This window comes from Somniosus microcephalus, unplaced genomic scaffold (genome assembly GCF_052327205.1).
Source record: "Somniosus microcephalus isolate GS21.2 unplaced genomic scaffold, FLI_Smic_1.0 scaffold7, whole genome shotgun sequence".
Lineage (NCBI taxonomy): Eukaryota > Metazoa > Chordata > Chondrichthyes > Squaliformes > Somniosidae > Somniosus > Somniosus microcephalus.
This window is the reverse complement of record NW_028225194.1, coordinates 988,579-1,015,290: the sequence shown is the minus strand read 5'-3', so window position 1 is coordinate 1,015,290 and position 26,712 is coordinate 988,579. Positions and strand designations below refer to the sequence as shown.

General features: G+C 50.8%; 1 pseudogene; it reads right to left on the bottom strand.

Annotated features, from left to right (window-relative positions):
• Positions 1 to 420: 420 nt before the first annotated feature.
• Positions 421 to 25,243, bottom strand: LOC147084000 (uncharacterized; annotated as a pseudogene).
• Between the last annotated feature and the right edge of the window lie 1,469 nt (positions 25,244 to 26,712).

Below are 26,712 nucleotides of genomic sequence, written 5' to 3'. Positions count from 1 at the left end.
CTGTTCTTATACACAAGCTTGGTTACTGCGAGAAGGATATGCTGCTCGGGTTAGATGAAGTAGGGCGGGAGGAGGCTCGTGTGGAGCATAAACGCCAGCATGGACCTGTTGGGCCGAATGGCCTCTTTCTGTGCTGTACACTCGATGTCACACTCAGGAAATGGGATTGTTTGGACCTGTCTGATGACCTCCTCCTGAACCCCTGTTGAATGGCCTCGCCTCAGTGTGACAGCACTTTTAAATCTCTTCCCATGGTCAGAACATTTTACAGGGTCTCAGTGGGAACTCGCAGCTCTCTAAATAGGTTGGACGCTCAGCGAACGGCGACTGTCCGGTGTGAACTCGCTGGTGTCCGAGCAGGCTGGACGACTGAGTTTATCCCTTCCTGCACTGGGAGCAGGTGAACAGCCTCTCTCCACTTCAAAGTGGCTGCTGTTTCAGTTGGCTGGAGGACTGAATCAATCCTGTGCCACCTGTGAACGGTCTCTCCTTGGTGTGAACTTGCTGGTGTCTCAGCAGGTGAAAGGACCGAGTGAATCCCTTCCCACACGCGGAGCAGATGAACGGCCTCTTCCCAGTGTGAACTCGCTGGTGTATCAGCAGGAGGGTAGACTGAGCGAATCCCTTCCCACACACAGAGCAGGTGAATGGCCTCTTTCCATTGTGAATTCTCTGGTGTACCAGCAGATTCGAGGACTCAGCTAATCCCTTCCCACACATGGAGCAGGTGAATGGACTCTTCCCGGTGTGTACTCTCCGGTGGGTCTGCAGGCTGAACGAATGAGCGAATCCCTACTCGCACACGGAGCAGGTGAACGGCCTCTCCCCGGTGTGAACTCGCTGATGCGTCAGCAGGTCCGCGGAGTTCACAAACCTCTTGTGGCAGTGAGAGCAGCTGTACGGTCTCTCTCCAGTGTGCAGCCGCTGGTGCTTCATCAGATACTGGGAGCGTTTAAAGCTCTTCCCACAGTCTGAACATTTAAATGGCCTCTCGTCAGAGTGAACTCGCTGATGTCCCAGCAGGTTGGACAAACACGTGAAATCCTTCCCACACACGGAGCAGGTGAACGGCCTCTCCCCGGTGTGAACTCGCTGGTGCATCAGCAGGAGGGTAGACTGAGCGAATCCCTTCCCGCACACGGAGCAGGTGAATGGCCTCTCCCCAGTGTGAATTCTCTGGTGTACCAGCAGATTCGAGGACTCAGTGAATCCCTTCCCGCACACGGAGCAGGTGAACGGACTCTTCCCGGTGTGTACTCTCCGGTGGCTCCGTAGGCTGAACGAATGAGCGAATCCCTTCCTGCACACGGAGCAGCTGAACGGCCTCGCCCCAGTGTGAACTCGCTGATGCGTCAGCAGGTCCACGGAGTTCACAAACCTCTTGTGGCAGTGAGAGCAGCCGTACGGTCTCTCTCCAGTGTGCAGCCGCTGGTGCTTCATCAGATACTGGGAGCGTTTAAAGCTCTTTCCACAGTCTGAACATTTAAATGGCCTCTCATCAGAGTGAACTCGCTGGTTTGTCCGCAGGTTGGCCAAATACGTAAAGTCCTTCCCACACACGGGGCAGGTGAACGGCCTCTCCCCGGTGTGAATTCACTGGTGTGTCCGCAGGTTGGAGGACTGAGCGAATCCTTTCCCACACACAGGGCAGATGAATGGCCTCTCCCCGGTGTGAACTCGCTGGTGTGTCCGCAGGTTGGAGGACTGAGCGAATCCCTTCCCACACACGGGGCAGGGGAACGGTCTCGCCCCGGTGTGAACTCGCTGGTGTGTCCGCAGGTTGGAGGACTGAGCGAATCCCTTCCCACACACGGGGCAGGGGAACGGTCTCTCCCCGGTGTGAACTCGCTGGTGTGTCCGCAGGTTGGAGGACTGAGCAAATCCTTTCCCACACACAGGGCAGATGAACGGCCTCTCCCCGGTGTGAACTCGCTGGTGTGTCCGCAGGTTGGAGGACTGAGCGGATCCCTTCCCACACACGGGGCAGGGGAACGGCCTCTCCCCAGTGTGAACTCGCTGGTGTGTCCGCAGGTTGGAGGACTGAGCGAATCCCTTCCCACACACAGGGCAGATGAATGGCCTCTCCCTGGTGTGAACTCGCTGGTGTGTCTGCAGGTTGGAGGACTGAGCGGATCCCTTCCCACACACGGGGCAGGGGAACGGTCTCTCCCCGGTGTGAACTCGCTGGTGTGTCCGCAGGTTGGAGGACTGAGCGAATCCCTTCCCACACACGGAGCAGGTGAACGGCCTCTCCCCGCTGTGAACTCGCTGGTGTGTCCGCAGGTTGGAGGACTGAGCGAATCCCTTCCCACACACGGGGCAGGGGAACGGTCTCTCCCCGGTGTGAACTCGCTGGTGTGTCCGCAGGTTGGAGGACTGAGCGAATCCCTTCCCACACACGGGGCAGGGGAACGGTCTCTCCCCGGTGTGAACTCGCTGGTGTGTCCGCAGGTTGGAGGACTGAGCGAATCCCTTCCCACACACGGAGCAGATGAATGGCCTCTCCCCGGTGTGAACTCGCTGGTGTGTCCGCAGGTTGGAGGACTGAGCGAATCCCTTCCCACACACAGGGCAGATGAATGGCCTCTCCCCGGTGCGAACTCGCTGGTGTGTCCGCAGGTTGGAGGACTGAGCGAATCCCTTCCCACACACGGGGCAGGGGAACGGTCTCTCCCCGGTGTGAACTCGCTGGTGTGTCCGCAGGTTGGAGGACTGAGCGAATCCCTTCCCACACACGGAGCAGGTGAACGGCCTCTCCCCGGTGTGAGCCCGCCGCTCAGCTTCCAGCGCATATGGGTGAAGGTATCCCGTCCCGCAGTCCTCGCATTTATGCAGTCGGTTCCTGATATGAGTGCACTCGTGGCTAGTCAGCTGGGTGAACCTCTTCCCACAGTCCTCACATTCATACCGTCTCCAGTGTGCCTGCCCTTGGGGCCCTCCAGGTCGGGCAATCGGCTGAATCCACGTCCACACATGCAACATGTGTGCAATTTGTGCACGCTGCGATCGCTGCGCTCCTCTTCCATGTGCAAAGGTTGATGAAATTCAGGTCCTGATGAATCAAACTGTTTGGTCTGAGCTTCCTGTCTGTAAATGCTCCACTTTTAAACCCAGTAAAAGGAGTGTAGAAAGGGGTAAGAGGGAGAATGTTGTCTCATGTCGCCCTTTCCCAGCCCAGGGGCAGGGAAGCTGATTTTCAGGCCCCAGCTGCTGCACAGGTTGGTTGAAAGGATCAACAGTAATGGCGGCTGCAATCCCCCGCGCTCCAGAAAGCGCTCCGACCGTCGTGCTGCGTTGTGGCTGACCCCGCGCATGCGCCCCATGGCCCCACCCTCTCCTGCTCCACAGGCGCCTGGCCCGCAGCGCGCATGCTCAGCACACACCCCGCCTGAGAGTCCGGATCACCGGCAGAAAGTGAGTTTTATGAGTTTTCTTTTATATATAGCGGAGAGAAGCGCGGGCGGGGAGATAAATAAAAAGAAAATACAAACCGTACCGTCCCAGCGCCCTCCCGGCACCGAGCGGAGCGGATTGAGCGGCCGCAGCCCCTTGTCTTCTGCAGGGAGCCGGACTGGGGCACATGATCAACTCCACGGCGGTGACTGACGGGAGCTCCGACCAATAGGGAGACAGCAGGCAGAGCTTGGAGGACTGAGGTGGCGGCGGGTCCTCCAACCAATCGGGGTGTCCGAGGGGCGGGACCTCCGCCGCCTGCTTCTCCCGCTGCTGAGACAAGTGGAATGTGACAACGTGGACCACTTTCCATACCTCGGGAGCCTACTGTCAACAAGGGCAGAGGTCGACGACGAAGTCCAACACCGCCTTCAGTGTGCCAGTGCAGCCTTCGATCGCCTGAGGAAGAGTGTGTTTCAAGACCAGGACCTCAAACCCGGCTCTAAGCTCATGGTCTACAGAGCAGCAGTGATACCCGCCCTGCTGTATGCCTCAGAGACATGGACCATGCACAGCAGGCACCTCAAAGCACTGGAGAGGTACCACCAACGCTACCTCCGCAAGGTCCTGCAAATCCATTGGCAGGATAGGCGCACCAACGTCAGTGTTGTTGCTCAGGCCAACATTCCCCAACATCGAAGCTCTGACCACGCTCAATCAGCTCCGATGGATGGGTCACATTGTCCACATGCCCGATACGAGACACCCAAAACAAGCGCTCTACTCGGAGCTCCGGCACGGCAAGAGAGCCCCAGGTGGGCAGAGGAAACGCTTCAAGGACACCCTCAAAGCCTCCTTGAAAAAGTGCAACATCCCCATCGACACCTGGGAATCCCTGGCCCAAGACCGCACGAAGTGGAGGAGAAGCATCCAGGAAGGCGCCGAACACCTCGAGTCTCTTCGCCGGGAGCAAGCGGAAGCCAAGCGCAGGCATCGGAAGGAGCGCACGTCAACCCAAGTACCCCACCCACCCGCCCCTTCAACCACCGTCTGCCCCACCTGTGACAGAGACTGTAGGTCCTGCACTGGACTCATCAGTCACCTGGGAACTCATTTTTAATGTGGAAGCAAGTCATCTGCGGTTCTGAGGGACTGCCTAAGAATGCAGCAGAGGGCGCTCTTCTGAGTTTGGGGCTCAGGCATGTTAGTGGAGCAGTGCAGAGGGAACTTTACTCTGCACTGGGCTTTACTCCCTCAGCACTGCACTGGAGGGGCAGCACAGAGTTTTAGACTCGAGTCTCTGGAGTGGGACTTCAACACACAACCTTCTGACTCAGAGGAGAGAGTGCTGCAGCCTGAGCCACGGCTGACACTCTGTATCTAACCCGTGATGTACCTGCCCTGGGAGTGTTTGATGGGACAGTGTAGAGGGAGCTTTACTCTGTATCTAACCCATGCTGTACCTACCCTGGGAGTGTTTGACGGGACAGTGTAGAGGGAGCTTTACTCTGTATCTAACCCATGCTGTACCTACCCTGGGAGTGTTTGATGGGACAGTGCAGAGGGAGCTTTACTCTGTATCTAACCCGTGCTGTACCTGCCCTGGGAGTGTTTGATGAGACAGTGTAGAGGGAGCTTTACTCTGTATCTAACCCGCGCTGTACCTGCCCTGGGAGTGTTTGATGGGACAGTGTAGAGGGAGCTTTACTCTGTATCTAACCCGTGCTGTACCTGCCCTGGGGTTTTTGATGGGACAGTGTAGAGGGAGCTTTACTCTGTATCTAACCCGTGCTGTACCTGCCCTGGGAGTGTTTGACAGGACAGTGTAGAGGGAGATTTACTCTGTATCTAACCCGTGCTGTACCTGCCCTGGGAATGTTTGATGGGACAGTGTAGAGGGAGCTTTACTCTGTATCTAACCCGTGCTGTACCTGCCCTGGGAGTGTTTGATGTTGACACCAGGTGCTGAGAATGTTAAAGTGTTCCATTCCCCCACAATGACATCCAGAACCTCGATGGTAATAAAACGCACAAAGTAACAGAAGCTTCTCTCCTGGACACAGATATTGAGAGGACCGGGAATGTCTGTAACAAGCCATCAATTAACTCTCGTCTTATCTTAGAAACAAGGACTCAATCGACTGTGTGTTTCAAACAAAGCTGATTTATTGATACAGAATATTAAAACCCCAATAACTGGGCTGGATTTTAACATCCACAAAATATAAGATGGCCACTAATAAATCCAGCAGGGAATTCAGGGGAAACTTGTTTACCCAGAGAGTGGTGAGAATGTGGAACTCGCCACTACAAAGAGTAGTTGAGGCTAAAAGTACAGATGCATTTAAGGGGAAGCCACATGAGTGTGTAAGGAATAGGAGGATATGTTGATGGGGTTAATTGAAGTAGGGTGGGTGTGGGGCATAAACACTGGCATGGACCAGTTGGGCCGAATGGCCTGTTTCTGTGCTGTACATTCTATGGAACACCATGAACAGTCAATCGAAGGGAATCATCAGCACAACAGTCCTAAAGATTAAACAGCAGTCCAAGAATTTATAAAACATTCAAACATTCCACGTTCATGTCACCCCAGATGTCTACAGGGCCCTGTGCTACAGAACAGTGTGAACTCGCTGGTGTTTCAGCAGATTAGAGGACCGAGTGAATCCCTTCCCACACACGGAGCAGGTGAACGGCCTCTCCCCAGTGTGAACTCGCTTGTGTGTCAGCAGATTGGTTGACTGAGTGAATCCCTTCCCACACACGGAGCAGGTGAATGGCCTCTCCCCAGTGTGAACTCGCTGGTGTTCGAGCAGAGTCGAGGACTGAATAAATCCCTTCCCACACACGGAACAGGTGAACGGCCTCTCCCCAGTGTGAACTCGCTGGTGTTCGAGCAGAGTCGAGGACTGAATGAATCCCTTCCCACACACGGAACAGGTGAATGGCCTCTCCCCAGTGTGAACTCGCTGGTGTGTCAGTAGGTGGGATGACTGAGTGAATCCCTTCCCACACACGGAGCAGGTGAATGGCCTCTCCCCAGTGTGAATTCGCTTGTGTCTCAGTAGATTGGATGAATGAGTGAATCCCTTCCCACACACGGAACAGGTGAACGGTCTCTCCCCAGTGTGAACTCGCTGGTGTTGGAGCAGAGTCGAGGACTGAATGAATCCCTTCCCACACACAGAACAGGTGAATGGCCTCTTTCCTGCTACCTCCAGCTGGTGTCCCTTCAGCTCCTGGGACCTTTTAATGTTTTTCCCACAGTCGGAATGTTTCACCGGCCTCTCCCCAGTGTGAACTCGCTGGTGTGCCAGCAGATTCGAGGACCGAGTGAATCTCTTCCCACACACGGAGCAGGTGAACAGAATCTCTCCTGCTCTCTCCAGCTGGTGTCTCTTCAGATCCTGGGACCTTTTAAATCTCTTCCCACAGTCAGAACATTTAATGTGAACAAGCTGGTGTCTCAGGAGGGTGGCAGAATGAGAGAATCGCTTCAAAAACACGGAGCAGGTCAACGGTCTCTCATCAGTGTGGACAAGCTGGTGTCTCAGCAGCACAGAGGGTGCAATTAATCCCTGCCCACACACGGAGCGGGTTAAAGGTCTCTCCCTAGTGTGAATTTGCTGGTGTATCATCGTAGCGGATGGCTGAATGAATCCCTTCCGGAACAGCTAAACGTTCTCTCCCCAGTGTGTAGCCACTGGTGTCTCTTTAGCTACTCGTATATTTTGGAGCTCTTTCCACACTCAGAACATTTAAAAGGTCTCTCATCAGTGTGAACTCGCTGGTGTATCAGCAGATTGGAGGAGCGACTGAATCAGGTCCTGATGAATTGAGCGACTCTGTCAGATCTTGAGGTGATGTCTGGTCTGAGCTTCCTGTCTGTAAATGCTCCACTTCTAAAACCCTGTAAAAGGAGTGTAGAAAGGGGTAAGAGGGAGAATGTTGTCTCATGTCCCCCTTTCCCAGCCCAGGGGCAGTGAAGCTGATCTTCAGGCCCCAGCTGCTGCACAGGTTGGTTGCAAGGATCAACAGTAATGGCGGCTGCAACCCCCACAAACCCCCGCGCTCCAGAAAGCACTCCGGCCGCCGCGCTGAGTTGTGGCTGACACCGCGCATGCGCCCCATGGCCCGCCCTCTCCTGCTCCACAGGTGCCCGGCCCGCACCGCGCATGCTCAGCACACACCCTGGGCCCCTGTCAATCATCCTCCCCCGCGCCTGCACGCTGGGCCCCTGAGCTCCAGGCTGCCGCGCGGGGCTTTCTTTGTAAAGTCGGTGTTGGTGAAGAGCCACAATCAGTGAGGGAAACATAGAAGATAGGAGCAGGAGTAGGCCATTCGGCCCCTCGAGCCTGCTCCGCCATTCAATGAGATCATGGCTGATCATCCAAATTCAGTACCCCATTCCTGCCTTCTCCCCATATCCCTTGATCCCTTTAGCCTTAAGAAATATATCCAATTCCTTCTTGAATATATTTAATGAATTGGCCTCCACTGCCTTCTGTGGTAGAGAATTCCACAGGTTCACCACTCTCTGGGTGAAGAAATTCCTCCTCATCTCTGTCATAAATGGCTTACCCCTTATCCTTAGACGGTGACCCCTGGTTCTGGACTCCCCGACCATCGGGAACATCCTTCCTGCATCTAGTTTGTCTAGTCTTGTTAGAATTTTATAAGTTTCAATGAGATCCCCTCTCATTCTTCTAAACTCCAGCGAGTATAAGCCTAATCGACCCAATCTCTCCTCATACATCATTCCTGCCATCCCAGGTATCAGCCTGGTGAATCTTCGCTGAACTCCTTCCAAGGCAAGAACATCCTTCCTCAGATAAGGCGACCAAAACTGCACACAATACTCAAGGTGCGGTCTCACCAAGGCCCTGTACAACTGCAGCAAGACATCCTTGTTCCTGTACACAAACCCTCTCACTACGAAGGCCAACATACCATTTGCCTACTTAACCACCTGCTGCACCTGTATGCTCACCTTCAGCGACTGGTGCACAAGGACACCCAGGTCTCGTTGCACTTCCCCTTCTCCCAATCTATTGCCATTCTGATAATCTGCCTTCCTGTTTTTGACACCAAAGTGGATAACCTTGCATTTATCCACGTTATATTGCATCTGCCATGCTTCTGCCCAATTACCCAACCTGTCCAAATCATACTGGAGTTTCTCGGCATCCTCCTCACAGCAGACACGCCCACCCAGCTTTGTGTCGTCTGCAATCTTGGAGTTCCGTCGTCTAGATCATTAATTTATATTGTGAATAGCTGGGGTCCAAGGACCGATCCTTGCGGTACCCCAGTAGTCACTGCCTGCCACTCGGAAAAAGACCCATTTATTCCAACTCTTTGCTTCTGTCTGCCAACCAGTTCTCTATCCAAGTCAATACCTTGCCCCCAATCCCATGTGCCTTAACTTTACACGCTAATCTCTTATGCGGGACCTTATCGAAAGCCTTCTGAAAGTCCAAATACACCACATCCACTGGTGCTCCCTTATCTATTCTACCAGTTATATCCTAAAAAAATTCCAGTAGATTAGTCAAGCACGATTTACCTTTTGTAAATCCATGTTGACTTTGTCCGATCCTGTCACTGTTTTCCAATTGCTCTGCTATTACATCTTTTATAATGGACTCTAGCAGTTTCCCCACTACCGATGTCAGGCTTACCGGTCTGTAATTCCCCGTTTTCTCTCTACCACCTTTTTTGAATAGTGGGGTAACATTAGCAACCCTCCAATTCATGGGTACTGTTCCAGATTCCATCGAAAACCCAGCAGCTTCTCCTCCATCTCCATTCCAGCTCAAACTGCTGCAACAAAAAGACCTATACAGGTGGCCAGGGACCGACTTCCGTTACCTGCAATAAAACTCTTCCCGACAGCCGCTGACTAATGGCGGCCGCAGCACCCACAATTCCCTGCGCCCCAGAAACTGCTCTATCCAACGCGCTGATTTACCTGCTGAGAGTGCGCATGCTCCCCGGGGCCGCGGGCCATTCTGGGAGCCTGGCTCCTGTCCTTTGTCCCGAGTCTGACTCAGTGGAACCGGCTGAAGAAACCGGGAAGCGACGGCTCGGTTGGGGGAGGCGCTGCACCCTGGGTTTCCTGGTGCCGGGGCTCTGGCTGCACGTCCGCTGGGCCCGGCCGCTCTGATTCTGATTGAGGTTTTTGATGAGGTAACAGAGAGGGTTGATGAGGGCAATGCAGTTAACGTGGTGTAGATGGATTTCCAAAAGGCGTTCGACAGCGTGTAAAGTTAAGACACATGGGATTGGGGGCAAGGTACTGACTTGGATAGAGAACTGGTTGGCAGACAGAAAGCCAAGAGTTGGAATAAATGGGTCTTTTTCCAAATGGCAGGCAGTGACTAGTGGGGTACCGCAGGGATCGGTCCTTGGACCCCAGCTATTCACAATATATATTAATGATCTGGATGAGGGAACTAGATGTAATATCTCCAAGTTTGCAGATGACACAAAGCTGGGTGGGCGTGTGTGCTGTGAGGAGGATGCCGAGAAACTCCAGTATGATTTGGACAGGTTGGGTGATTGGGCAGAAGCATAGCAGATGCAATATAACATGGATAAATGCGAGGTTATTCACTTTGGTGTCAAAAACAGGAAGGCAGATTATTATCTGAATGGCAATAGATTGGGAGATGGGGAAGTGCAACGAAACCTGGGTGTCCTTGTGCACCAGTCGCTGAAGGTAAGCATGCAGGTGCAGCAGGCGGTTCAGAAGGCAAATGGTATATTGGCCTTCGTAGCGAGAGGTTTTGAGTACAGGAACAAGGATGTCTTCCTGCAGTTGTACAGGGCCTTGGTGAGACCACATCTTGAGTAGTGTGTGCAGTTTTGGTCGCCTTATCTGAGGAAGGATGTACTTGCCATGGAAGGAGTGCAGCGAAGATTCACCAGGCTGATACCTGGGATGGCAGGAATGATGTATGAGGAGAGATTGGGTCGATTGGGCTTGTACTTGCTGGAGTTTAGAAGAATGAGAGGGGATCTCATTGAAACTTATAAAATTCTAACAGGACTACACAGACTAGATGCAGGAAGGATGTTCCCGATGGCCGGGGAGTCCAGAACCAGGGGTCACAGTCTAAGGATAAGGGGTAAGCCATTTAGGAGAGAGATGAGGAGGAATTTCTTCACCCAGAGAGTGGTGAACCTGTGGAATTCTCTACCACAGAAGGCAGTAGAGGCCAATTCATTAAATATATTCAAGAAGGAGTTAGATATATTTCTTAAGGCTAAAGGGATCAAGGGATGTGGGGAGAAGGCAGGGACAGGGTACTGAATTTGGATGATCAGCCATGATCTCATTGAATGGCGGAGCAGGCTCGAGGGGCCGAATGCGCCTATCTTCTATGTTTCTATGCTCAGCCTCAGACAAATGTTAGGGAGAGGGATGGAGTCAGTGGCTAGGGAACGGAGTTTGTGGGGTGTCTGTCCCTTTAAATACAATTCATAGAATTATAGAAATTTACAGCACAGAAGGAGGCCATTCTGCCCATCTTGTCCGTGCCGGCTGACCAAGAGCTCTCCTCCCTAATCCCACTTTCCAGCACTTGGTCCGTAGCCTTGTAGGTTACGGCACTTCAAGTACTTTTTAAATGTGATGAGAGTTTCTGCCTCTACCACCCATTATGGCAGTGAGTTCCAGACCCCACCACCCTCTGGGTGAAGAAAGTTCCCCTCAACGCCCCTCTAAACCTCCGACCAATTACTTTAAATCTATGCCCCCTGGCTATTGATCTGTCTGCTGAGGGAAATAGGTCCTTCCTATCCACTCTGTCTCTGCCCCTCATAATGTTATACACCTCAATCAGGTCTCCCCTCAGCCTCCTCTGTTCCAAAGAAAACAACCCCAGCCTCTCCAATCTTTCCTGGTAGCTAAAATTCTCTAGTCCTGGCAACATCCTCGTAAATCTCCCCTCTCGAGCAGTCACATCTTTCCTGCAATGGGGCGACCAGAACTGCACGCAGCACTCTAGCGGTGGCCTAACTGGTGTTTTGTACAGTTCAAGCAGAACCTCCCTGCTCTTACATGATACAGAAAGAGAGAGGCACTGACATATGAGGAGAGATTGGGTCGATTGGGCTTATACTCGCTGGAGTTTAGAAGAATGAGAGGGGATCTCATTGAAACTTATAAAATTCTAACAGGACTAGACAGACTAGATGCAGGAAGGATGTTCTCGATGGCCTGGGAGTCCAGAACCAGGGGTCACAGTGTAAGGATAAGGGGTAAGCCATTTAGGAGAGAGATGAGGAGGAATTTCTTCACCCAGAGAGTGGTGAACCTGTGGAATTCTCTACCACAGAAGGCAGTAGAGGCCAATTCATTAAATATATTCAAGAAGGAGTTGGATATATTTCTTAAGGCTATAGGGATATGGGGAGAAGGCAGGGACAGGGTACTGAATTTGGATGATCAGCCATGATCGCATTGAATGGCGGAGCAGGCTCGAGGGGCCGAATGACCTACTCCTGCTCCTATCTTCTATGTTTCCCTCACTGATCGTGGCTCTTCACCAACACCGACTTTACAAAGAAAGCCCCGTGCGGCAGCCTGGAGCTCGGGCCCAGCGCGCAGGCGCGGGGGAGGATGATTGACAGGGGCCCAGGGTGTGTGCTGAGGATGCGCAGTGCGGGCCGGGCGCCTGTGGAGCAGGAGAGGGCGGGGCCATGGGGCGCTGCGTGGTGTCAGCCACAACTCAGCGCAGCGGCTGGAGCGTAGGGATTGCAGCCGCCATTACTGTTGATACTTTCAACCAACCTGTGCAGCAGCTGGGGCCTGAAAATCAGCTTCACTACCCCAAGGCTGGGAAAGGGGGACATGAGACAACATTCTCCCTCTTACCCCTTTCTAAACTCCTTTTACAGGGTTTTAGAAATGGAGCATTTACAGACAGGAAGCTCAGACCAAACATCACGTCAGGATCTGACATAGTCGCTCAATTCATCAGGACCTGAATATCATCGGCCTTTGCACATGGAAGGAGAGAGCAGCGATCGCAGTGCAGACAAACCGCACACGTGTTCCATGTGTGGACTCGGATTCAGCCGATCGCCTGACCTGGCGAGAGACGTGCTCCGTCACACCGGGGAGAAACCGGGTAAAGGTGGGGACAGCGGGAAGGGATTCAGTTCCCCGTCTACATCAGAAGTTCATCCGCACAGTCACCCTGGGGACAGTCCGTTCACCTGCTCCGTGTGTGGGAAGGGATTCACTTGCACATCCCACCTGCTGAGACACCAGAGAGTTCACACTGATGAGAGACCGTTTCAATGTTCCGACTGTGGTAAGAGCTTCAAATTCTCCAGGGATCTGAAGGAACACCAGCTTGTCCACACTGATGAAAGACCGTTTACATGTTCCAACTGTGGGAAGAGTTTTAAAAGCTCCAGGGTTCTGACCAAACACCAGCGAGTTCACACCGGGGAGAGGCCATTTCCCTGCTCTGTGTGTGGGAAGGGATTCACTGATTCATCTACTGTGCTGACACACCAGCTTGTTCACACTGATGAGAAACCATTTAAATGTTCTGACTGTGGGAAGAGCTTTAAATGCCCCAGGGATCTGAAGGATCACCAGCTTGTTCACACCGATGAGAGACCGTTTACATGTTCTGACTGTGGGAAGAGTTTTAAAAGCTCCGGGGCTCTGACCAAACACCAGCGAGTTCACACTGGGGAGAGGCCATTTCCCTGCTCTGTGTGTGGGAAGGGATTCACTGATTCATCTAACTTGCTGACACACCAGCTTGTTCACACTGATGAGAGACCCTTTAAATGTTCTGACTGTGGGAAGAGCTTTAAAAGATCCGGGGCTCTGACTACACACCAGCTTGTTCACACTGATGAGAGGCCGTTTACATGTTCTGACTGTGGGAAGAGCTTTAAATACTCCCGGGACCTGAAGCAACACCAGCTTGTTCACACAGATCAGAGACCGTTTACATGTTCTGACTGTGGTAAGAGTTTTAAACGCTCCAGGGCTCTGACCAGACACCAGCAAGTTCACACTGGGGAGAGGCCATTTCCCTGCTCTGTGTGTGGGAAGGGATTCTTGCTGTCCACCAACCTGCTGGCACACCAGCTTGTTCACACTGATGAGAGAGCGTTTACATGTTCTGACTGTGGGAAGAGCTTTAAAAGCTCCAATGACCTGCTGAGACACCAGCGCGTTCACACTGTTCTGTAATGCAGGGCCCTGTAGACAGCTGGGGTGACATGAACGTGGAATGGATGAATGTTTTATAAATTCTTGTACTGCTGTTTAATCTTTCAATCTGTTGTGCTGATGATTCCCTTGATTTGACTGTTAATGTTATTTTTGTTTTTCTCCTTATCACAGGCAATTACCTATTAAAAGTCAACCATCACAACCAATAAAACCTGTAACATAACCAAAAAAAGTTTAAAGGAAACTTAAATGAAATTAAAATTCTATTTTCGGTGGTGATGATGCACGCCAGTCCCTCCGGTACCCACCGGTCACGGAAGGCCTCGAGCGCGCCGGTGGACTGTTCATGTTATTACATTGAATGTACAGCACAGAAACAGGCCATTCGGCCCAACTGGTCCATGCCGGGGTTTATGCTCCACACGAGCCTCCTCCGACATATCCTCCTATGTTTATCTGGCTTCTCCTTAAATACATCTATGTCGTTCACCTCAACTATTCCTTGTGGTAGTGAGTTCCCCATTCTCATCACTCTCTGGGTAAAAAAGTTTCTCCTGAATTCCCTCCTGGATTTATTGGTGACTTTTATATTTAGAGCCACATAAATATGATGAGATTCTGTTAAGCTGACCAGTATGATGTTGTACTTTGTCTTTTTCTGATGAATGAAACATTACTGAGCCCCTGTACCCGTGTTATGGGATGAAGTGCCAGACAAGTGAAGGCACAACGTCTGGGTGTGAATCGGATAATAACCTCATGGACCATATAGGTGTGATAACCAGATGGGCTTGTGGTTATAGTCTGGTCACAGATGGTCTAAATTCCCTGAATTAGCAGGAGTTCAGGAGGCAGTCAACAGACGGGTCCAAACAATCCCATTTCCTGAGTGGTAACCAAGCTTGTGTATAAGAACAGGCCACTTAAGCCATTGTCAGTTGGAACAGACTCGAGAAGCTCGCGCGTGAATCCACTGTACTTCTATTCTCCAGATTGAGGGAATTATCACCCGATCTGTGTTATGCAGCGCTCTTAATAAAGCTTGGAGAGACAATTTGTGTTCTTGTGAGCTTGATTATCTGGTGTCCGAAACCCTGGGACTCCCGATCATTAGAGTCAACCTCAGTGTGTGGAAAGGGATTCCCTGGTGTATCCCACCCGCTGACACACCAGAGTGTCCACAGTGTGACTGCGGTGGGTCGATTCCACTGTTTCCGATGCCTTTAATCACATCCAGGACTGAACCATGTTAATTCAGGCAACTGGGACTTGTTAATGTTAAGAGCCTCCAATAACTGGGCTGGATTTAAAGATTATTCCCTGTTCTCTCAGTACTAGTGAGCAGAGAGAAGCTGATGTTATAGAATCATAGAGCACAGTAAGATGCCTTTCGGCCCATCGTGCTGGTGCCGGCTCTCTGAAAGAGCGATGCAATTAGTCCCACTGCCCTGCTCTTTCCCCACAGCCCTGCAAATTTCTGCTTTTAGTATATATCCAATTCCCTTTTGACAGTTACTATTGAATAGTCAGCAAGAAATCCAATGGGGAATTCAGAAGAAACTTCTTTACCCAGAGAGTGGTGAGAATGTGGAACTCGCTGCCACAGGGAGTGGTTGAAGCGAATAGTATCGATGCATTTAAGGGGAGGCTAGACAAGCATATGAGGGAGAAGGGAATCGAGGGTTATGCTGATAGATTTAGATGAAGAAAGACGGGAGGAGGCTCGAGTGGAGCATAAACACCGGCATGGACTGGTTGGGCCGAATGGCCTGTTTCTGTGCCGTATATCCGATGTAATCCTATGTCAAGTATCCCAGCTGGCTTAGCTCCAGGCACTTTAGCTCAGTGGGCAGCACTCTCACCTCTGAGTCAGAAGGTCGTGGGTTCAAGTCCCAGTCCAGAGACTTGAGCATAAAAATCTAGGCTGACACTCCAGTACTGAGGGAGTGCTGCACTGTCAGAGGTGCCGTCTTTCGGATGAGATGTTAAACCGAGGCCCCCGTCTGCTCTTTCAGGTGGATGTAAAAGATCCCATGGCACTACATTGAAGAAGAGCAGGGGAGTTCTCCCCGGTGTCCTGGGGCAATATTTATCCCTCAATCAACATCACTGAAATAGATTATCTGGTCATTGTCACATTGCTGTTTGTGGGAGCTTGCTGTGCGCCAATTGGCTGCCGCGTTTCCTACATTACAACAGTGACTACACTTCAGAGGTTCTTCATTGGCTGTAAAGCGCTCTGGGACATCCTGAGGTTGTGAAAGGCGCTATATAAATGCAAGTCTTTCCTTCTCAGCAAGAGGGTGATTGTCAGTGGTTGGAGGGAGGAGCTCAGTGTTGTCACTGGGTGGACACAGACAGATTGAAGCTAAAAGACAGAGAATGCTGAAGTTTGGAGTGATAACACCCAAAGTCAGGAGATGAGCCCTTTGCCTAGATAAGGGAGGTGGTTGCTAAGAGACCCACAGACCTAATAACACTGCAAACTGCTCAGGCAGCAGACTTGTTGCAACATGTGAGGTCACGAGTGAGTTGGTGCCCAGACAACAGAGGCTTGCGCATTCCTGAGAGAGACAAACTGGTTCTGTAACCGGGAGAACAGGTTGAGGGAGTCACCCTACCTGGGATGGCTCGTCCGAGGTGTTAACACAGAGTCAGCTTGGGAATGGGATGATCAATGAATCATAGAATCATAGAAATTTACAGCACAGAAGGAGGCCATTCGGCCCATCTTGTCCGTGCCGGCCGACAAAGAGCTATCCTCCCTAATCCCACTTTCCAGCACTTGGTCCGTAGCCTTGTAGGTTACGGCACTTCAAGTGCATAGCCAAGTACTTTTTAAATGTGAGGAGGGTCTCTGCCTCTACCACCCTATCGAGGCCCCTCATAATTTTATACACCTCAATTAGGTCTCTCCTCAGCCTCCTCTGTTGCAATGAAAACAACCCCAGCCATCTCAGCTTATAGCTAAAATTCCCCAGCCCAGGCAACATCCTGGTAAATCTCCTCTGCACCCTCTCTAGTACAATCACATCCTCCCTGTAATGTGGTGACCAGAACTGCACGCAGTATTCTAGCTGTGGCCTAACTAGTGTTTTATACAGTTCAAGCATAACCTCCCTGCTCTTATATTCGATGCCTCGGCTAATAAAGGCAAGTATCCCGTGTGCCTTCTTAACCACCTTATCTACCTGTCCTGCTACCTTCAGGGATCTGTGGACATGCACTCCAAGGTCCCTCTGATCCTCTGCACTTCTCAGTGTCCTACCATTTATAGTGTATTCCCTTGCCTTGTTAGCCCTCCCCAAATACATTACCTCACACTTCTCCAGATTGAATTCCATTTGCCACTGTTCTGCCCACCTGACCAGTCCATTGATACCTTCCTGCAGTCTGCAGCTTTCTTCTTCATTACCAACCACAATCAATGACTAGTGGATTAGAACAGAGAGGCCTCGGTGCAGCCCCAGGCAGCTGAATAGTATCAAGGTGGAGCCTGTTCCCTGCAATAGTTGGAATTGTTGGGACGGCTGGAAGTCCACAGCCGAGCAGGGAGCTCGAAACAGAAACAGAGAAACATAGAAGATAGGAGCAGGAGATTCGGCCCCTCGAGCCTGCTCCGCCATTCAATGCGATCATGGCTGATCATCCAAATTCAGTACCCGGTCCCTGCCTTCTCCCCATACCCCTTGATCCCTTTAGCCTTAAGAAATATGTCCAACTCCTTCTTGAATATATTTAATGAATTGGCCTCTACTGCCTTCTGTGGTAGAGAATTTCACAGGTTCACCACCCTCTGGGTGAAGAAATTCCTCCTCATTTCTGTCCTAAATGGCTTACCCCTTATCCTTAGACTGTGACCCCTGGTTCTGGACTCCCCGACCCTTAGACTGTGACCCCCTGGTTCTAGACTCTCCGACCATCGGGAACATCCTCAGATAAGGTGACCAAAACTGTACACAATACTCAAGGTGTGGTCTCACCAAGGCCCTGCACAACTGCAGCAAGACATCCTTGTTCCTGTACTCAAACCCTCTCACTACGAAAGCCAACATACCATTTGCCTTCTTAACCGCCTGCTGCACCTGCATGCTTACCTTCAGTGACTGGTGCACAAGGACACCCAGGTCTCGTTGCACTACCCCTTCTCCCAATCTATTGCCATTCAAATAATAATCTGTCTTCCTGTTTTTGACACCAAAGTGGATAACCTCGCATTTATCCATGTTATATTGCATCTGCCGATTTCCTCCTGAGTTCCTGAAAGTCTGCCTGCAGGACCTCAGCCCTTTTCCTTCCTATGTCTATGGTTCCCACATGGACCACGACTCCTGGCTGTTCAACTTCTCCCCTCAAAATGTTCTGCACCCTCTCAGTGATGTCCTTTACCCCGGCACCAGGGAAATAACACGCCGAGCGGGACTCATGTCGAGGGTTGCAGAAACACCTGTCTAGCCCCACTGACTATCGAATCCCCTATGACCACTAGATTTCCACACTTTGCTTTGTCCCCCAGTGCAGTCATTGCCCCACAGTGCAGTGGATGCGCTCTAGACTGCACTCTCCCCCCGAGGTGTCGTCACCCTCACCGGGATTCAGCACTGAAATCCAGTTTGAGAGCGCTGCACTCCTGGGGGATTCCTGCACTGCCTTGCCTCCTCAAACCCTGCTGGGCGGCCAGCCAGTTACAATTCCCACAAACTCTCTGTGGCTGCAGGGAGACCCCCTCCTGGAACGTGCGCTCCAGGAGACTCTCAGCCTCCCGTCTGCCCGGCAGTGACTCCAGCCACTCCCCAAGCTCAGAGACCCTGAGCACGAGTTCCAGCCACTGGAAGCGCTTCCTGCACACACGGTTCACCAGGACACATGAAACGTCCCGGAGTTCCCGCATGGCACAGGAATTGCAGCCATCGGTCCCATCGTTTGGCTTAAAATCTGTCTACTTAAGCTATAGATATATATGATGTGAGGTTAGTGTGCACTTACCCCATTTATTATTTCCTGATATAGGCATAACCTCGCATTTCTGGTATCATCCTTGTAAATCTTCTCTGCACCCTCTCCAGTGCCTCCATATCCTTTTTATAATATGGCGACCAGAACTGTACGCAGTACTCTTAAGTGTGGTCTAACCAAGGTCCGATACAGGTTTAGCATAACTTCACTACTTTTCAATTCTATCCCTCGAGAAATAAACCCTAGTGCTTGGTTTGCTTTTTTTATGACCTTATTAACCTGCGTCACTAATTTCAGTGATTTGTGTACTTTTACTCCACGATCACTTTGCTCTTCTATCCTATTTAGATTCTTATTTCCAAGTAATATGTGACCTAATAATTTTTTCTTACCAAAATGTAATACAATTGTCAGTGTTAAAATTCATTTGCCAATTATATGCCCATTAATGTAATAAGGCATGTTGTACAGCACGGGCTAGATACAGAGTAAAGCTCCCTCTACACTGTCCCATCAAACACTCCCAGGGCAGGTACAGCACGTGTTAGATACAGAGTGAAGCTCCCTCTACACTGTCCCATCAAACACCCCCAGGGCAGGTACAGCACGGGTTAGATACAGAGTAAAGCTCCCTCTACACTGACCCATCAAACACTCCCAGGGCAGGTACAGCACGGGTTAGATACAGAGTGAAGCTCCCTCTACACTGTCCCATCAAACACCCCCAGGGCAGGTACAGCACGGGTTAGATACAGAGTGAAGCTCCCTCTACACTGTCCCATCAAACACCCCCAGGGCAGGTACAGCACGGGTTAGATACAGAGTAAATCTCCCTCTACACTGTCCCATCAAACACTCCCAGGGCAGGTACAGCACGGGTTAGATACAGAGTAAAGCTCCCTCTACACTGTCCCACCAAACACTCCCAGGGCAGGTACAGCATGGGTTAGATACAGAGTAAAGCTCCCTCTACACTGTCCCATCAAACACTCCCAGGGCAGGTACAGCACGGGTTAGATACAGAGTGAAGCTCACTCTACACTGTCCCCTCCATGTTACACACCATCCTGACTTGGAAGTATATCGGCCGACCCTTCAACGTCGCTGGGTCAAAATCCTGGAACTCCCTCCCGAACAGCACTGCGGGAATATCTTCACCACATGGACTGCAGCAGTTCAAGAAGGCGGCTCACCACCACTTTCTCAAGGGCAATTAGGGATGGGCAATAAATGCTGGCATTACCAGCGACGCCCACATCCCATGAACAAATGTTAAAAAAACGACCTCCCTCATTTTGTCCGTTTATTTTCCTTTCCTGCTCTTTCTCTTCTTGCCTTTCCTCTCCACATCTCTCTCTAATTGGCTGCTACATTACATTCCTACATGACCACACGTCAGAAGTCCTGCAATTGCTGCACAGCGCTTGGAGATGTCCTGAAATTGTGAAAGGTGCGATACATATTCAAGATCTTTCTTTCTTCGTACTTATCTTCTCTCCTGTCTCATTTTTGAAATGTCAATGTTTCTTATCATCACTCACTTTCTCCTTCAATTCTTTTCTTCTCATCTCCTTCGTTTGTCTCTTTCTTACTTTGATTTTTAGTTTTTCTTTCCTTGTCTCTCATTTACTTCTAATGTCCTGTTTCGCTTCCCTTATTACTCTCACTATTACCTCAATGCTAATCAATCGGGGGAAACTCTCCACTGGCTGGAGTCAGAGCGAGCACAAAGGAAGATGGTTGTGGTGGTTGGAGGTCAATCATCACAGCCCCAGGACATCGCTGCAGGTGTTCCTCAGGGCAGTGTCCTCGGCCCAACCATCTTCGTCTGCTTCATCAGTGACCTTCCCTCCATCATAAGGTCAGAAGTAGGGATGTTCGCTGATGACTGCACAGTATTCAGTTCCATTTGCAACTGCTCAGGTAATGAAACCGTCCATGCCCGCATGCAACAAGACCTGGACAACATTCAGGCTTGGGCTGATAAGTGGCAGGTAACATTCGCACCACACAAGTGCCAGGCAATGACTATCTCCGACAAGCGAGCATCTAACCACCTCTCCTTGACATTCAACGGCATCACCATTACCGAATCCCCCACCATCAACATCCTGGGGGGTCACCATTGACCAGAAACTTAACTGGACCAGCCACATAAATACTGTGGCAACAAGAGCAGGTCAGAGGCCGGGAATTCTGTGGCGAGTGTCTCACCTCCTGACTCCCCAAAGACTTTCCACCATCTACAAAGCACAAGTCAGGAGTGAGATGGAATATTCTCCACTTGCCTGGATGAGTGCAGCTCCAACAACACTCAAGAAGCTCGACACCATCCAGGACAAAGCAGCCCGTTTGATTGGCACCCCATCCACCACCTTAAACATCCACTCCCTCCACCACCGGCGCACCGTGGCTGCAGTGTGTACCATCTACAAGATGCACTGCAGCAACTCGCCAAGGCTTCTTCGGCAGTACCTCCCAAAGCCTCGACCTCTTCTACCTAGAAGGACAAGGACAGCAGGCGCATGGGAACACCTGATAGAATACATAGATCACTGAAGGCAGCAGGACAGGGAGATAAGGTGGTTAAAAAGGCATATGGGATACTTGCCTTCATTAGCTGAGGCATAGAATATAAGAGCAGGGAGGTTATGATGGAGCTGTACAAAACGCTGGTTAGACCACAGCTGGAATACTGTGTGCAGTTCTGGTCGCCTCACTATAGGAGGGATGTGATTGCATTGGAGAGGGTGCAGAAGAGATTCACCAGGATGTTACCTGGGCTGGAGCACTTCAGCTATGAGGAGAGACTGGACAGACTGGGGTTGTTTTCCTTAGAAACATAGAAGATAGGAGCAGGAGTAGGCCATTCGACCCTTTGAGCCTGCTCCACCATTCAATGAGATCATGGCTGATCATCCAAATTCAGTACCCTGTCCCTGCCTTCTCCCCATATCCCTTTAGCCTCAAGAAATATATCCAATTCTTTCTTGAATATATTTAATGAACTGGCCTCCACCGCACTCTGTGGCAGAGAATTCCACAGGTTCACCACTCTCTGGGTGAAGAAATTCCTCCTCGTTTCAGTCCTAAATGTCTTACCCCTTATCCTTAGACTATGACCCCTGGTTCTGGACTCCCCGGCCATCAGAAACATCCTTCCTGGATCCTAGAGCAGGGAAGGCTGAGGGGGGACCTGATTGAGGTGTACAAAATTATGAGGGGCATAGATAGGGTAGATAGGAAGGAACTTTTCCCCTTAGTAGAGGGGCCAATAACCAGGGGGCATAGTTTCAAGATAAGGGGCAGGAGGTTTAGAGGGGATTTGAGGAAAAACCTTTTCATCCAGAGGGTGGTTGGAATCTGGAACTCACTGCCTGAAAGGGTGGTAGAGGCAGGAACCCTCACAACATTCAAGAAGCATTTAGATGAGCACTTGAAACGCCATAGCATACAAGGTTACGGACCAAGTGCTGGAAAATGGGATTAGAATAGACAGGACTTGATGGCCAGTGCGGACACGATGGGCCGAAGGGCCTCTTTCTGTATAACTCTATGACTCGATGACCACCAACTCCAAGTCAAACACCATTCTGACTTGGAAGTATATTGCCATTCCTTCAGTCACTGGGTCAAAGTCCTGGAACTCCCTCCCTAACAGCACTGTGGGAGAACCTTCACCACACGGACTGCAGCAGTTCAAGAAGGCGGCTCACCACCACCTTCTCAAGGGCAATTAGGGATGGGCAATAAATGCTGGCCTTGCCAGCGACGCCCACATCCCATGAACGCATTAAAAAAAACGTCATCCCATAACACGCGTACAAGGGCTCAGTAATGTTTAATTCATCAGAAAAAGACAAAGTACAACAACATACTGGTCAGATTAACAGAATTTCATCATATTTATGAGGCCACAAACTTAAAATAGTCACTAATAAATCCAGGAGGGAATTCAGGAGAAACTTTTTTTTACCCAGAGAATGGTGAGCATGGGGAACTCGTTACCACAAGGAGTGGTTGAGGTGAACAGCACAGATGGATTTATGGGGAAGCTACACAAGGGAGAAAGGAATGGGAAGAGATGTTGATTGGGTTAATTGAAGTAGGGTGGGTGTGGAGCACAAACACTGGCATGGAACAGTTGGGCTGAATGGCCTGTTTCTGTGCTGTACATTCTATGGAACACCATGAACAGTCAAATGTAAGAAGTCACACAACACCAGGTTATAGTCCAACAGCTTTATTTGAAATCACAAGCTTTCGGAGCGCTGCTCCTTCGTCAGGTGAAGTGGAGAGATGCATAAAGACACAGCTTATATAGTCAGAGAATAATGTCAGATGTTTACAGGTAATCTTTCTAACTGCCATTTATCACACCTCGGCAGAGAGATAATCACAGCAATCAAAGGTGTGAATGGTGTCCAAACAGGTCAGTCAGGAAAACATTACATCAAAGAACAATGAGGTGGGGTCACAAGGGGTCAAATGTTGCAGATGCTGGGGTCTGTATGAAAAACAAAAAAAGACAAAACATTTTTTTTGCTGGAAATCACAGCAGGTCCGGCCGCATCTGTGTGGAGAGAACAAGCTAACGACGACTCGAGTCTGGATGACCCTACGTCAGGTGGGGTTACATGTAGCGTGACATGAACCCAAGATCTCGGTTCAGGCCGTCCTCATGGGTGCGGAACTTGGCTATCAGTTTCTGCTCGACGATTTTGTGTTGTCATGTGTCTCGAAGGCCGCCTTGGAGAATGCTTACCCGAAGATCGGAGACTGAATGTCCTTGACTGCTGAAGTGTTCCCCGACATAGGGTCATCCAGACTTGAGTCGTCGTTGGCTTGTTCTCTCCACGCAGATGTGGCCGGACCTGCTGTGATTTCCAGCAAAAAAAATGTTTTTTGTGTTTTTTTGTTTTTCATACAGACCCCAGCATCTGCAACATTTGACCCCTTGTGACCCCACCTCATTGTTCTTTGATGTAATGTTTTCCTGACTGACCTGTTTGGGCACCATTCACACCTTTGATTGCTGTGATTATCTCTCTGCCGAGATGTGATAAATGGCAGTTAGAAAGATTACCTGTAAACATCTGACATTATTCTCTGACTATATAAGCTGTGTTTTTATGCATCTCTCCACTTCACCTGACGAAGGAGCAACGCTCCGAAAGCTTGTGATTTCAAATAAAGCTGTTGGACTATAACCTGGTGTTGTATGACTTCTTACATTTGTCCACCCCAGTCCAACTCCGGCATCTCCACACCATGAACAGTCAATCGAAGGGAATCATCAGCACAGCAGTCTTAAACATTAAACAGCAGTACAAGAATTTCAAAACATTCATCCATTCCATGTTCATGTCACTCCAACTGTCTGCAGGGCCCTGCACTATAGAACAGTGTGAGCTCGCTGGTGTCTCTTCAGCGCCCCGGAGCTTTTAAAGCTCTTACCACAGTCAGAGCATTTAAATGGTGTCTCATCAGTGTGAACCCGCTGATGTGCCAGCAGGTGGGATGACTGAGTGAATCCCTTCCCACACACGGAGCAAGTGAATGGCTTCACCCCGGTGTGAACTCGCTGGTGTCCGTTCAGATTCCCGGAGCTTTTAAAGCTCTTCCCACAGACAGAACATGTAAACGGTCTCTCATCAGTGTGAACTCGCTGGTGTTGCTTCAGATCCCTGAAGCTTTTAAAGCTCTTCTCACAGTCGGAACATTTAAATGGTCTCTCATCGGTGTGAACTCGCTGGTGGCCCTTCAGATCCCCAGAGGTTTTAAAGCTCTTCCCACAGTTGAAACATTTAAATGGTCTCTCATCAGTGTGATATCGCTGGTGTCTCAACAGGTGGGATGACTGAGTGAATCCCTTCCCACACACAGAGCAGGTGAACGGTCTCTCCCCAGTGTGAACTCGCTGGTGTGTCAGTAGGTGGGATGACTGAGTGAGTCCCTTCCCACAGACAGAGCAGGTGAACGGCCTCTCCCCGGTGTGATATCGCTGGTGTCTCACCAGGCTTGATGGCTGAGTGAATCCCTTCCCACACACACAGCAGGTGAACGGTCTCTTTCCTAATGTCTCCAGCTGGTGACCCTTCAGCTCCTGGGACCTTCTAATGCTTTTCCCACAGTCGGAATGTTTCACCGGTCTCTCCCCAGTGTGAACTCGCTGGTGTGCCAGCAGATTCAAGGACTGAGTGAATCTCTTCCCACACACTGAGCAGGTGAACAGAATCTCTCCTGCTCTCTCCAGCTGGTGTCTCTTCAGATCCTGGGACCTTTTAAATCTCTTCCCACAGTCAGAACATTTAATCGGTCTCTCATCACTGTGAACAAGCTGGTGTCTCAGGAGGGTGGCAGAATGAGAGAATCGCTTCAAAAGCACGGAGCAGGTCAACGGTCTCTCATCGGTGTGGACAAGCTGGTGTCTCAGCAGCACGGAGGGTGCAATTAATCCCTTCCCACACAAGGAGTGGGGTAACGGTCTCTCCCTAGTGTGAACTTGCTGGTGTATCATCGGAGCGGATGACTGAGTGAATCCCTTCCCACACACGGGGCCCGGGTTTCCCCCAGTGTATGGCCACTGGTGTCGCTTCAGGTATTTGTAGATTTTGAAACTCTTTCAGAACATTTAAAAGTTCTCTCCCCAGTGTGAACTCACGGGTGTGCCAGCAGATTGGAGGAGCGACTGAATCAGGTCCTGAGGAATCGCGTAACTCTCTGATCTTGAGGTGATGTTTGGTTTGAGCTTCCTGTCTGTAAATGCTCCACTTCTAAAACCCTGTAAAAGGAGTGTAGAAAGGGTAAGGGGGGAAGCAGGAATTTTTTTTGGCTTATTTTGCCTCAAAGAACAGGGCAGAGCCGGTCCCACTGGTGTCCAGCCGTGCCCACAATAACCAGCGGGCCAGAAACAGCCCAATCCACCTCACTGACTTGGCCCTGAAGTCAAATCAAGATTCAAAGTCAAAAATGACATCCTTTGTGACTGTGACGGGCAGCACGGTGGCATAGTGGTTAGCACTGTTGCCTCACAGCTCCAGGGACCCGGGTTCGAATCCGGCCTCGGGTGACTGTCTGTGTGGAGTTTGCACATTCTCCCCGTGTTTGCGTGGGTTTTCTCCGGGTGCTCTGGTTTCCTCCCACAGTCCAAAGATGTGCAGGTTAGGTTGATTGGCTATGATAAATTGACCCTTAGTGTTCGGGGGATTAAATACGTGGGGTTACGGGGATAGGGTGGGATATGTGTTGGTGTAGGGGTTACGGGGATCGGGGGTGGGATATGTGTCGGTGCAGGCTCGATGGGCCGAAATGGCCTCTATCTGCACTGTGAGGTTTCTGTGATTCTGTGATTCTGTGATAAACTATCCCCCCTCAACCTTCCTGACTTGTCTGCAGTCTTTGACACGGTTGACCACTCCATCTTTCTCCAACGCCTCTCCACCGTTGTCCAGCTGGGTGGGACTGCACTCGCCTGGTTCCATTCTTATCTATCTAATCGTAGCCACAGAATCAACTGCAATGGCTTCTCTTCCCACTCCCACATCACTACCTCTGGTGTCCCCCAAGGATCTATCCTTGGGCCCCTCCTATTTCTCATCTAAATGCTGCCCCTTGGTGACATCTGAAAACACAGCGTCAGTTTCCACATGTACGCTGACGACACCCAGCTCTACCTCACCACCACTTCTCTCGACCCCTCCACGGTTCTGGGTGAGCAGAAATTTTCTCCAATTAAATATTGGGAAGACTAAAGCAATTGTTTTCGGTCCCTGCCACAAACTCCGTTCCCTAGCCACTGACTCCATCCCTCTCCCGAACATCTCTCTGAGGCTGAACCACACTGTTCACAACCTTGGTGTCATATCTGACCCTGAAATGAGCTTCCGAACACATATCCGCAGCATAACAAAGACCGCCTATTTCCACCTCGGTAACATCGCCCGTCTCCGCCCCTGCCTCAGCTCATCCACTGCTGAAACCCTCACCCGGGCCTTTGTTACCTCTAGACTCGACTCTTCCAACACACTCCTGGCTGGCGTCCCACATTCTACCCCATGTAAACTTGAGGTGATCCAAAGCTACCCGTGTCGTAACTCAACGCCAAGTCCCGTTCACCCATCACCCCTGTGCTCGCTGACCTACACTGGCTC